This window comes from Mchenga conophoros, linkage group LG8, assembly GCF_057382185.1.
Source record: "Mchenga conophoros isolate Kocher_MC1m ecotype Shallow Benthic linkage group LG8, M_conophoros_male_GT1.1, whole genome shotgun sequence".
Classification (NCBI taxonomy): Eukaryota; Metazoa; Chordata; class Actinopteri; order Cichliformes; family Cichlidae; genus Mchenga; species Mchenga conophoros.
In genome coordinates this window covers 23,020,354-23,033,769 of record NC_140533.1, presented here as the reverse complement: position 1 = coordinate 23,033,769, position 13,416 = coordinate 23,020,354, and the positions used below count along the sequence as shown (strand labels likewise).

The 13,416-nt window shown below is 41.3% G+C and overlaps 1 protein-coding gene across 1 annotated transcript in view; it reads right to left on the bottom strand.

Annotated features, from left to right (window-relative positions):
• The window catches only part of LOC146568791 (glutamate receptor ionotropic, NMDA 2C-like), a 73,932-nt gene extending 61,006 nt beyond the window's left edge, over positions 1 to 12,926 (bottom strand). The window contains exon 1 of the mRNA XM_085285093.1: positions 11,579 to 12,926. The gene's annotated coding sequence lies outside the window, so the exon portion shown is untranslated. The remainder of the gene's footprint in view (positions 1 to 11,578) is intronic.
• Between the last annotated feature and the right edge of the window lie 490 nt (positions 12,927 to 13,416).

Below are 13,416 nucleotides of genomic sequence, written 5' to 3'. Positions count from 1 at the left end.
AGTCAGACTGCTTTGAGCTGATAAGATGACAAATATTAATCAAATAACCACTTGTTACAACCAAGGTATGCAGAAGAGCATCTCTGAATGCACAACATATCGAACCTTGATGCATCTCTCCTGTCAGCTAAGAACAGGAAAATTAGGCTATAGTTCACACAAGCTCAACAAAAATTGGACAATAGAAGATTGAAGAAACATTGCTAGGTATGATTAGTCTCAATTTCTGCCAGGACATTAAGTGGTACATCAGAGTGAGAACTTATAAACAAAAAAACATGATTCATCCTGCTTTGTGTGAACAGTTCAAGCTAAAAGGCTGTTGGTTTAACACCAGCATTTTTCAATTTTCTCAACTTCAATTTTCTCGATACAGGATGGGCTCCTTAGTAACAACTGAACATTGTTTAAACACCACAGCCTACCTAAGGATTGTTGTCCATTTCTTTATGAACATAGCGTACTCATCTTCTGATGACTGGTTACAGCAGAAAAACAAGCCAGTCTCAAATTTCATATCGTCTTCTTGAACAGTCCCAAAGAGCACCTTTGGGATGTGATGGAACAGCAGTGACTGCACCGCTACGCACCCCTGCAACATCATCATCAGATTTGCAGATGACACCACTCTGATGGGGCTCATCACCAACGATGATGACACCGCCTACAGGGATGAGGTCCAGCGACTGTCAGAATGGTGTAACTACAATAACCTCACCCTAAACACCAAGAAAACCAAGGAAGTGGTCATGGACTTCCGCAAAACAAGAACTGATCCCCCTCCCCTATCCATAAAAGGTGACTATATGGAGAGGGTGTCCTCCTTTAAGTTCCTCGGCACCCACATATCCAAGGACCTGTCCTGGGGCCCGTTCTTCGTACCTCGCTAAGTAGGTTAGCCGGATTAGATTGTTAACGATTTCGCGTGATCCTGGATCAGTCGGTTCCCCGAAGCTCATCCGGGACTTGCTGTCATAGCAACAGAGCCGTAAGCGTAAACCTGCTCGGGAGCAGGTTTACTTTATGTAAACAGGATTAGATCGCGGCCACGCAGGTATGTCCGCTGCATTTATACGAAAGCAACAGCGATATTCCACCACTGTTTCACCATAAATAAATAACATCAATGTAACTAAAGATAATGCAGCACTTGACCCTTTTATTGATGTCACACAGATACATACAGGTCATTTCCTAAAAAAGGGAAATGTACTATTAACATTCTATTACATGTATGTGATTATTACAGATGTAATTCATATTTCAGAGTAGTAATTGTAAATTACTTCGTGTAATCAAGATGAGAGACCACGGCTATAAAAGCGAAGGTGGATTTGGGAAGTCTGTCGCAGCCATGTCCTGTCCGTATACGCGAGCCACCCATTGCGGAAGGTGCAAGATTGATAAGGAGAGTTTTCAGAATTCAGCGTATATTACGGGATAGACAGGATCCTTTAGCTCAGCGCGACAGTGTGCTCATTGAGAGATATCAATATTCCCGTGAGGGTATTATTTACATAACCAACTTGTTGACGAGGGGGTGCAGGACCACCACCTGTCTTTTTTTCCTCTGCCCTTTTCTTGGTTGCTGTTATGAACAAACTAACAGAGTATTACAGGCCAGTATTACCTTGCCAAGAGACGAAAAGCAATCTAAGAGATAAATATTACCATTCTGTAGAATACTCCTGTATTCCACTTGTTCCCATGTTCTTGTGGGTCCTGTTGTGGCTCTAATGTGAAAGGGGATATAATATAACATATTATAATATAATATAATGCCATATGATATTGGACAATATAGTGTCATATGATAGATCTACCCTACCGCCTACTGGTGTTGGCCAGAGGGGCCGATGGCGCGATATGGCAGCCTGGCTACAACCGTAGCTGCCTCCACCAGTGTGTGAATGTGGGAGTGAATGAATAGTGGTATCGTAAAGCGCTTTGGGTGCCTTGGAAAGCGCTATATGAACCCAATCCATTATTATTAGTATTATTATTAGATTACCTACGAGTTTGATTTGTCAGCAACTTTCTGCCAGCCCTCTCTCCTTGCTTCTGCAGCCTTTGCAGTTTTCTCTTGCGTTTTAATTAAACTCTGAAACTCCTGAAATCCCTCACTCATGAGTTCTTGCTCTGCTGCCGGAAAATACTGAGCGCGCCCCTTCGACATTTTCGCCGACCAATCAGCGGGTTGCCGATCAATGTTTCTACTATCGATGCGTAGCCCCTTTTACGACACCCAGTGATGTCACATTACTGCGTCCAGCTGTACTAATCGTCAACAGCAGGCGTGTTCGGGGAACCGGATTAGCGAGCTCACGGTTAGCGCGATGATTTGATCTTGGATGTGTCATTTGATCTTGGATGTAGTAAGCGACGTACGAAGAACGGGCCCCAGGTCCACAAACACATCAGCCCTAGTAAAGAAAGCCCAGCAGCGCCTCCATTTCTTGAGGGTTCTGAGATGGAACAGGCTGCAGACTGAACTCCTAGTGTCCTTCTACCGTGCCACTATCGAGAGTGTGCTGGTGCACGCCATCCCTGTGTGGTACGCTGGTTGCACAACAGCTGACAAGAAGAGACTACAGAGGGTCATCAGAACTGCAGAGAAGGTAATCGGCTGTCCACTCCCCTCTCTGGACTTAATTGCCAGCTCAAGATGTCTCTCCAGAGCCAGGGCAATTTTAAAGGACCACCTCCATCCTAACCTCCACCTCTTCAACATCCTGCCCTCTGGAAAAAGGCTCAGATCCATCAGGTGCAAAACCAACAGACTAAAGAACAGCTTCTTCCCGAGGGCTGTCAGAACTCTTAATGCAAACTAAGAGTGTGTAAAGACTTCCCCAACACATCCACCCTGACACTGCTGTTGATCATCTATGTGCAATACCTTCGTTGTATATTGGTTTCTCTTCTTCTTACTTTAGCACCTTTGTGGTCCAGCTACCCAATTTCGCTGTGCAAGAAACTGCACAATGACAATAAAAAGCTCTAAGTCTCTCTAAGTCTAAGTCTAACAGGAGAGTCACATTATGGATGCACAAATCAATTCAGTTCAACTAAGTTTTATTTATATAGCACCAAATCACAACAATAGTCGCATCAATGATCTATAAATTGTAAGGTATAGACCATATAATAATAGAGAGAAAACTCCAGCAATGCCCTTTGAGCAAACTCTTGGCAACAGTGGGAAGGAAAAACTCCCTTTTAACAGGAAGAAACCTCTGCCGCTTCCAGGCTCAGGGAACAACTGTGCAGAGCAAGCACAAAGAATTAAGGATGTTTGGAAGGCAAAGTGGCGTGTAACTTTTTTGAAAAGTAAAAATTATATTTCTTTGTACTTGGTCTTCTAAAATGGTCGTCGCTTTAATTAAAACCTAATGTTTGGCATGCATTCACAGTACAACTCAACTTTGCATTTGCTGTTTGAAGATCATTTCCTATTTAATCAATAACCTTGAGCCTTTGATTAAACCAGGTGGGCTTTCATATAGCAAATAAGGATCTCCACACAAACACTCACACAGTACTTAATAGGTAGGACAGAATAGATAGCGTGTTGGTTTCATCTGCGGCCATCAGAGACACCCTGATAATTAACAGCACCTCTCAGCTTTGATTCAAAGCAACACTGGGTTAAATGTGTCCCATCTCTCCAACACACTTCATGCTCCTGGCATATCAATCATTCATCTTAATAAGTTTGTAGGCTCCTGGGTTTTACGTGCCCATAGCAATAAATATGCAGTTTGACCCCTTGAAAGGCAATTTATCCTTATTAGATTTATTCCAGAAATAAACCATTGTGTTTAAAATGGGACTGATGGACAATGAGACTTTTTTTCTTCAAGTTTTGCTTTATATTTGTCAGTTTTCTTTTATTCTATTGATTGTAATGGTCAGCAGTCCCACACTGGCCATTTTACTGACATTTTCTAAGCTTCAAAAGCTCTGCGATGCGGCATGTTTTTAATTTGTGCAGCACATATTAGAAAATTATTATCGAATGTAATCTGCATATTGTGACATTTTGTCAGTTCATTTTAGCTAGGTCAACAATTTAACAAATCCAACCTCTCCAGTTTTCTGGAGATGCCCAGAAAGCTACAGGAGGTGAAATATGAGCCGTTATCAGACCTTAAACAACACACCCTCGAGTCTTTCAGCCAATCATGTTAATCATGTTATGGCCCGCAAAAAAAAGTGTTTACTGCCTGGGCGCAGCAGCCTTTAATCTCTTGGCCAGAGAGTTGAGGTCCCTGGCACCATTAAAAAATAATTTGAAATTCTTTCGTTTTTAAAATAAAATGTGAATATTTATAATTAGAGCATATTTGTTTTCTCTATCATAAAAAAACCCCTACACTATTTGGATCAACTCAGTGCGGCTCGCCACGGTTTGGGGGGGTTTCCATTACCTGGCACCAGGTACTCTCTTAGTACCTGTTCGCCAGGTGTTCCAAGCAATCAGAGCAGGTACTAAAATGTGACGTCATCAGGCTGCATGCCACCGACTGGTTGGACAGTAGCGTCACTCGATGAGTCATGAGAGCTTCTCCTTCACGAAAATTAAACCGCAATTTTTTAGGCCCGACAACAAGCGAAATAGCCACAAAAAACAACGCGGTGTTCATCTGAGTCTAACGAAAAGCCACAGAGCGAGCAGCAGGGATGTTCTTGCCTCGTTCACCTTTTTTGTAGTGTTCGTGTCGGGGAGGGGGGGGGGTGCATTGCTTTCACAACAGCCACGCAGGTTAGGTATCAGTGGATTGTAATGAAAAAGTAATCGATCAGTGGCGAGTCAATCCGATTAGGCAGTAGTAGAAAAGGGGCTTTTGTTTCCAGTGAATAATTATATGTTAATGTAAATTGTTGTGTTATTTGGATACTAAAAATTAGCACTTTAGTCCCCCAAGCAGCATACTTAAACTGAAAGCCATAGACAAAGAACAGCTGATTATATTTCAAATATGTGAAATAAAAGGCAAATAAAGAAACACATACTGACCTTCGTTAATATCTGAAGCAGAAAATGTAGGCAATATTCCTAATTATCACACATAATGTTCATTTTATAATTTGGATGTTACACAGTAAGATTAATATTGTACTGAGAGAAAATGTTATATCTTCAAGGGTAAGAGCTGTTTTTTGCGAAACATTATTAAAGCCTGTGGATCAAAAGACGTTCATATTCTGGAACATATTTGTCATTTAAAAGAAATTACACCGCATCTCCAATAGCTAGAGGATTAAAAGGGAAAATTAGAAGTAAAATTGTGCAGCTGGATAGTGTATTGGTAAGACTACACACCTTCGGAGCGGGAGTCACAAGTTTGATTCCCACCCGGTATCTAGTAAGGGTCCTGGCTAGACCCCCCGTGCAAAGCAAAAAAAAAAAAAACAAGCCCTGCAGCCTGTCCGCAGCTCGGACACAAGAATTTCACTACGTGTTGTACTCTGTATAATGACAAATAAAGGTTGCTTGTTGTGAAAATTAACTCTTAGTTGTGCCATAACTCAATGCTTTATGCATGAATGTGAAATTAACTTGCAAATCTGTCATAAACTTTCATAATTTACTTTTTCATTTCCTTCTACCAGAGTGAATAATAAACTGTTTACACAATGCTTGCTGAATTTTGCTTGAAATTATATTAATTCAAGCTCACACACACAAAGTCAGTAACGGGTTTAATGTAAATATACCTCCAAATGTTAAATGTGGTGGAGGGGAAACCAGAGGATATCTGCAAAAGATGGAAATAGCCTGTGTGGATCATATGACTAGAGAGCAGGTCAAGTGTTCATTTACCAGTGTAATCTCTGGAAAAAGAGATTAGCAGTGTGTTTGTGTGCGAGTGTCTGTGTGTACATGTGGGTAGGAAGTTGAGGGAGTGGGTGTCTCTGCTCTAGATTGGCAGCAAGAGTATGATTATGACACACAAAGGATGTGAACATAAGAGAAGGCCACAATGTGTCTAAACTTAACACACAACAACTGACTTGTGGTCTTTTTAAATGAATTATAAAAATCACATGGCTTGTTTTAGAGAAGATGCAGTCAATGAAAGATAAATGTGAAGATGTGAAGATGTCAGACAGCAGATTTTCAGTAAGTGTGTACACACATTTTCCCCAAATCCTTGGATGTTTTGCCCTTTTTTTAAGGTTTATATTCACATGCACAGTTTGAGCGAATGAGCATGGTAGTGCATGCACAGGTTTTTTTTATTATTATGGAAATTTCCAGATGGAGTGCAGCTCTTCATGTGTGATAAACTCTCTCACTGGGACTTAGGTAGGCATGCTTCAGCATCAACACGACAACGTGAATCCAAATTCCTCTTGCCATCACTGTTAATAAAAAAAACAAACAGCTGCGAAATACAAGAACAATGAGAAGTATAAAAAGAATGGTTTCTGGTTAATTTGACTAGTAAACAAACAAACAAAAACAAACAACATACCTAATAGACAGTGTCTCATATAAAATAATCATTGGTTTTTTTGTGGGGGTTTTTTGTTTGTTTTTTACGGTTGTTGTTTTTCGTAATATCTTTGCCTAATAAGTACAGAATATTTCAAGCCTGCCGCCCTCTGAGAACTGATCAAATTAATCATAGCTAAAGTAGGAAGCTACTTTTTGTACTGAACTTTTCACCTCTCTGCTGATGCTACAATAGTGGAACAATCAAAACTCTCAAAACACTGACACACATCTGAGTTCTCATAAGCCTATAAGTGGGCTTGTTTCACAGTCTGCAGTAATGTTTGTTTTTAACATTATCAATCAAATACTGGACTACATGTTAAGCTGATGTGTAAGTCAGTTCTCTCTCTCAGCTGGGATATGACAGCCTCCCTCTATTCTCGAGGGGAATAAGCAGATTGGAACTAGTTGATGGGATGAGGATCATCATCATCAGAAAATTATCAGCATGCCTTGTTTGTAGGGTTCTCATAATACAAGAAATCCAAGCTCAATACTGATACCCAGGAAATTATTCAATGCTTAATACGATTTTTGATATCACAGGGGCAAAAAAAAAATATTTTTTTAAATTGACATTACCAGTGGGTAGCACTGATAGCATTTTTGCCTAGCTCATTTGTTTTTGGCCACAGCCATCAGGCACTGCTTAATGATAACTTGACAGCTAATGTGGTTATTGGATAAAGATACTTTCAGCTGTTCACTTACTTCTACAGGACCTTCCATAGCAATTTGTATCTGTATGTTTGATTTGGCAAAGATTTTATACCAGATGTTCTTACTGATGCAAACATCCCAGTTATCTGGGCTTGGGACCAACACCATAACTAGGAGAACACTGGCTTGTGGTTAACACTTATGATAACTGATACTTCAGTGTTGTTGGAACACAGCATTACTGACCTCCCCTAAATTCCTCCTAAAGTGTTGTTTCATGTTGTGAAAACTACTTAATCTGCTAATGAGGGAAGAGGCTGTGTGCTTCCCTGTGTGCAGGTGGAGGAGGTAAAAACAGCATTATTGGTATCATTACTGAGAAAAAAGGAATATCTAATCCAATAGTCATTTTTGGTATTATTGATTAGTATGTGAGAATTATAAAAATAATTTTTTAAAAGCCTTAGTTTCAAAGGTGTTGTTGAAAAAAGAATTCCACGGCACTAATTAGGGAGCCTGAATTAGTGGGTAAAATTAATGTAGTAAAAACGAACATCCTCTCATCAACATACAGCATGCACAGTGCTCTGACAGCTGCAGGAAACGTTAGGAATCTCTAGAGCCCATTTATACAGAGCTAGGGTCCAAGAAATCCCAAAATGAGCCTTTATTCTGCAGAGTTAGTTCATTTCCTGATACTGATATTCTGACAGTGGAAATTCCCAGTGAATACCTGATTCAAAGAATTTTAGATGCAATACTGATTGCTCTAATTGCAACACCACCGACAAGTGAACTTAATAAACGTGATACTTTTGTTACATGAAATACTAGAAAACCTTGGGTCCTGACATTGATGTGGGTGCCACCTATGTGTTGCTGTAGACCAAGCATATCTGCCATGGTAGTATCTCTGCAACCTCAGCACTGGCCTCATTAAGTGGGACAATGCCCCCGCCCAATCACACAAGTGCTCTGGAATACAACAGAGACCCAAGGCTTTGACCCAGCTCCTGAACTCCCCAGATCCCAATCCGATCAAAAAAGCTCGATCCACAGAGACGCTGTCCTGCAACCCACAGGACAGGACATCCCACTGGATGTTCTGTCAACAACCTGGTGCCAGACACCACGGCACACTCCCAGAGTTCCCATGGCCATGCCCCAAATGGTCGATCAAAGGACAATCTAGAAAATATTTGGGGCGTGATGTTATGGCTGTTCAGTGGTGTATAGAGTGGCTATGCCCACTCTCAGAAAGACATTATGTACTGTCGTGGATTTTACATGTTTGCATCACATACAGTTTATTTGGATAAGCCATGTTTTCTCACTTGAAACAAGGAACCCTGTATTTCCGATTCTAGATTAGGCAGATAGGAATTAGCCAGTGTAAAATAGGTAAAATGATCCTTGCAGCATGACACACATCATATCCCCAATCCCCCTAAATCAGAAAGCATATCAAGCCCATGATGGCTGCCAATTTGAAACTCTGCAGCTTTGAAACTGTATAAGAGGTATGGCATTGTTAAAACTTAGAGAATATTTTGATGACATACAAATTCCACCTGTAATCTGTTGGTGTGCTCAGGATTATGAGCCAAGGTGTAAAAATGTAAAAGTTGAAAATGGAGAAGATAAAAGATTCACATCATTCACACTAAAATTATAATAGAAAAATATAAGTTAGAGAAATAACTCCGATGGGTACCTTATGACAATTATTTTACTCCAAATACTTTGGACAAAAGCATCAAACAATGGATACCAAACCGAATAACAGCACTGTGTAACGTAATAAGACAACCAGTACCCTTTAAGATACGTACAAGAGATTTTTATAAGTGGGATGTAAAGCGTCCCGCTTACAAAAGTTTTGAGAAAAAAATGGCATAATTACAACCATATTAGAAGTCTACAATTCAAGTAATATTGGGCAATATCTACATTACATCAAGAGTTAGTGGAAAAGAAAAGGAATGCAGCACTTCATGTTGAATAGAAATGGGAAAAAGAAATGGGCATGAATATTTCTGAATAGTTGCACATATGGCAAAAACAACAATCTACTACATCATCAGGTAGTTGGAGAAAACAGTGTTGGGAAAACACATCAGTAACACAACCATGCTGGAGCGGTAAATGTAAATTTTTTGGTTATTATCAACATTCTGGGTTACGATATCCTATGGTCACATATGGTGTTGTGGTTAGGTAAGATAGCAAAATACTGTGCCAAGAGAAGACACATATTTGTTTAAAATGTTATCAGCCTGTAAATGGCTGAAAGTAGCGAGTGAAATATATGTTATGGAGTAATTGACTCATAAGGTACCACTTCATGAGGAACTGTGTTGAGAGAAACGGAAGAAATGGACCATGTTCACATGATAATGACAAGGTGAAGGCTGAAATACTGATGTCACAGAAACAGACTGCAGAGACAAAGTAAATCAGACTGTTCGTGGGGTGATGTGGTGATTTTCATTGGTTTGTTTTGTTACTCTCCGTTCTTTTGTGTATATCTGAAAGAGAAATGAAGTGTTAACAAAAACATGGCTGCCAAGTGGAAAGACTTGAGGGACTCAGTCATGTGCAGATTATTGAGAATCCACTCAATGAAGCACTTCCATTACCATTTCCTAAAGTAACAGCTATGTATATGACCAATAACTGTCCACTGGGCACAGCCACTCTGTCAACATCCTTTCCCTTATCCCTTTATTCCTCCGTCTGAATGACTTAAAGAAGCTAAGTTGATATGTGAGCTCTCTCATCCTCATGTTCGCATACAGTTACTACAGCCAATCAGCCTTCCACATACAAACCAAGCTCACAATATGAATAAATTAGTGTGTCATGCTTAACCTCTGAGCTTATTATAAAACACATCACATGTCTGCCACTTAAAATTATCATAATAAGGATTTTAACAGCTAGCTTCACAGCCTCATTTCTCAGTAGGTTCCCGATTTCGCACATAAAGATTTGACAGCTTTAAAAGGAAATCGTTGCAAGCCAGATGTATCGGCAGACGTGACTGACGCTGACATGGTAAGAGCGCGTCTAAATCTGCTTAGCCCTCAGCTGCTCAAATGTATAGCAATCAAAACCTCAGAGACACCCAATTTGCATGCCACACCTTCTTAAAAGAGACACTGTCACTCTCACAAAACCATACGTGAAATTGTATATATTAATATGTACATAAAAAGATTTGTCAAAAATCACAAGAAATATTACATTAGTGTGGAACTTTTAGGGTCCTCTTGTGGCCTAAACCCCCAAAAAGGAACCACAGCGGTAACTGTTCGCAACACAAACTTTGTAATGTAGTGTTTTACTCAACCTTTTTCAGAAGAATTATAGTATTTCAGAAATACTTAATTTTATTATTACTTCTGTTTGTACTTGTTTAAAATGTCTCTTGCCACACTGTGGTCCTCAGATTGGTCAAAGACCCCTGAGTACCACTGCTTGAGTAAAAATCATGATAATACATTATTAACATACATTTTATTTACTTTCCAGGAGCTTGTGATCCATTAAATTTGTCTGTAGAACTCTTCCAAATTCAGAGATGCCATGCTGAGAACAGGTGTATATATAGCTCAAAAACCATATGCCAGCATTGTATTTATAGACCCAGTGAATCAATATTAATAGAGCAGGAAAAAAAAACATTTTATTGTCCGATTAAACATCTTGTGGCCGTCAGATTAAATTTGTGAGCTTTCGGAGGGCCACAAACCCCTGTTTGGGGAACCACTAGCCTGTGGATTAAGTAGTTTTAAACAAACTGTGCTAGATTGTGCTGCTCCACGATAAACTGAATGCAAACTGGAGCAGAAAGCCTCTGTCACTAATGTAGAAGAATGAGTCTCTACCTACGGCTTATGACACAAATCAATGAGCATTACCAAATAAGTGACACAGCAGCAAAACTCTGCAAGTGAAACATTCATAATCCATAAGTAAATGAGTCATTTTGAGGAAGCTTGCATACAGGTGGGGAGGAATTGCACACACACGCACACACACACACACAAGTACACACATACAAATACACAGAAACACATGCACACGCACATGCACATCTACAAAGCTGCTAACCACCAAACCCCAGAGTGAAAAATGCTAATATGTCCTCTTACAGTATTTCTTCTTATAGTAACAACTGGCTGCTCTGTTTCTGTCAGCAGCAAACAGGAGCTTTCTCTCAAGGAAACTCTTCACTTATCATAGTATTCCTGCATCCATGCAGGGTGTCTACACTCTCACTTGCTGAAAGCTTTTCTCCAATCTTGTATCTATCTGTTGCCCCACATACATCCCTGCCACTTCTATTTTTCTGTCAGAGGATCAGATTAAGAGACATGAGTGTCAGCGAGTATGTGTGACTTGCAGACTTACCTGTGCTTTCTGCTCTGGGTGAACTCCTGCTGCTCCATCTTTTCCCAGATGTTTTCCTCCAAGTGTCTTTTTCTGTTGCTTTCCTTTTCACCTGCTTTGCACCTGCCTCTCTCTCCTCGCAGCACCTGTAGGAGTATGCATTTAGACCAAGTCCCCGCGTGAGTGCAAGCCCGAGCAGGTTATCAGTGCTTCTGTGTCTGTGAGTGTATTTGGCAGCTTTGGATGTCTGCACACTCCCCTCGAGGACTTCACAACGTGACAGTAAGTGTATGTGATATCCCCAATTTTCCAAAAATCTCTCTTTGAAACTGTTCGACTTCTCCTCTCACTTCTCTCCTTCTCCTGTTCTGCATGTGTCACAGTCAACGCATTCGCGAGTGGTCATGAAGGTGAAGACAGGACATCAAAGTGGGACAGGAAAGGAAAGTGAAGGAGAAGGAGGGTGAAAGAAGACGAGAGGTGTGGGAGCCCCTGGATGAGCAGCAAGCCTGTGTGTGTGTGTGTGTTTGTGCGAGTGTGTGCATATGTGCATAAACCCACTGTGTTTAGCTCTCTGTCTATATCCCTCAGGCTTCCCGCTGTTCAGATGAGAAGAAAAGCAAAAGAGGAGGGGGGAGAGTGATAAAATGCCTCTTCAGTGAAAGGGGCACAGACGCCGGTAACACTTCAGCAGAAGAGACGGTGACGCTTCCCCGCCGTCTTTTCCTTCCTCCCCCCCTCCGCCTCCTCGTTCTGTTTTTCCCTCTCCCTGCTCAGGAGTGAGAAACATGACAGATCCACGGGAAGTTAGTAAATCTCACAGACTTATAAGGTAGGGTCCTGTGCACGCATCTGCATCTTTGAAGCAAAAGTTTTTCCCTCCTCCGGTCCAGTTATCAATTCCCTCAGAGATGGTACTCCACAGTAAGGGATCCCCCTCCCCAGTGATGATGACTCTCCTCAGGTCCTGTGTGATCAGAAAAGGTGAGGAAAGAAGGATAAGATTTGTGTTGGCTTGCCTCCCCCCCTCGCCCCCTTTGCCATATGGATGAGAGGTGATCCAGATGTTGGCTGATGGGAGCGTCTGGAACACGGAGAGAACAGCGGGGCAGATGGCAGGTCTGTGGGGTCGGGCCGGCTGTGCACTAGCAGGTCCTCATCCTGTTGCACTGATTTTTTTTTTCCCACCAGAGTTTCTCTCTCTCTCTTTCTCTCTCTCAGCGTTGTGCTGCCGCTCATCTGCCTTTGCTGCCACACCAGTAATCCTGCTTTCCATTTCCTCTATAACTCCATCTTTTCTGTATCTCTCTCTCTATCTCTTCTCACTCCATCACAGGAGGGGCTGCCTGTGAGTCCTGATAATAATGGTGTGAGGATTTAGCCTGCCTCCCTTCCTCTCCTCCCTCTCGCTCACTTCAGACCAACCCCTCCTCCTCTCCCAGCCCACTTTTGCTCCCGTTTTCTCGGTATTATTCACCTTCATCCTGTCACATATCCTGTCGTCTTTTCCCTAATCACCTCAGTGTATAGCTCAGTCACTTCACTCCCTCCTTTGCCTTCCCCCCCCTGTTTTCCCTTCCACCATCAACAGGTCCAAAATGAATCCCATCACAGTTTTGTTTTCCTGGTCAGGAGCCCAGAGCCTGTGCCTGTTGTTTATCAGTGGGAATACAGTTTTAAAATGTCAATAAGCCAACAGACCACCATACAAGCCCGCAGCTTTTAAACAAGCATATAAAGTGTTGAAGCAAATACTCCAGTAAAGGGACTGTACACCTATTTTAGATTTGTTCAGTTTAATTACCAGCCGTACTGCTCAGGTGGTGAAAATAATTGAAAGAGGGTTTTTTTTTTTAACT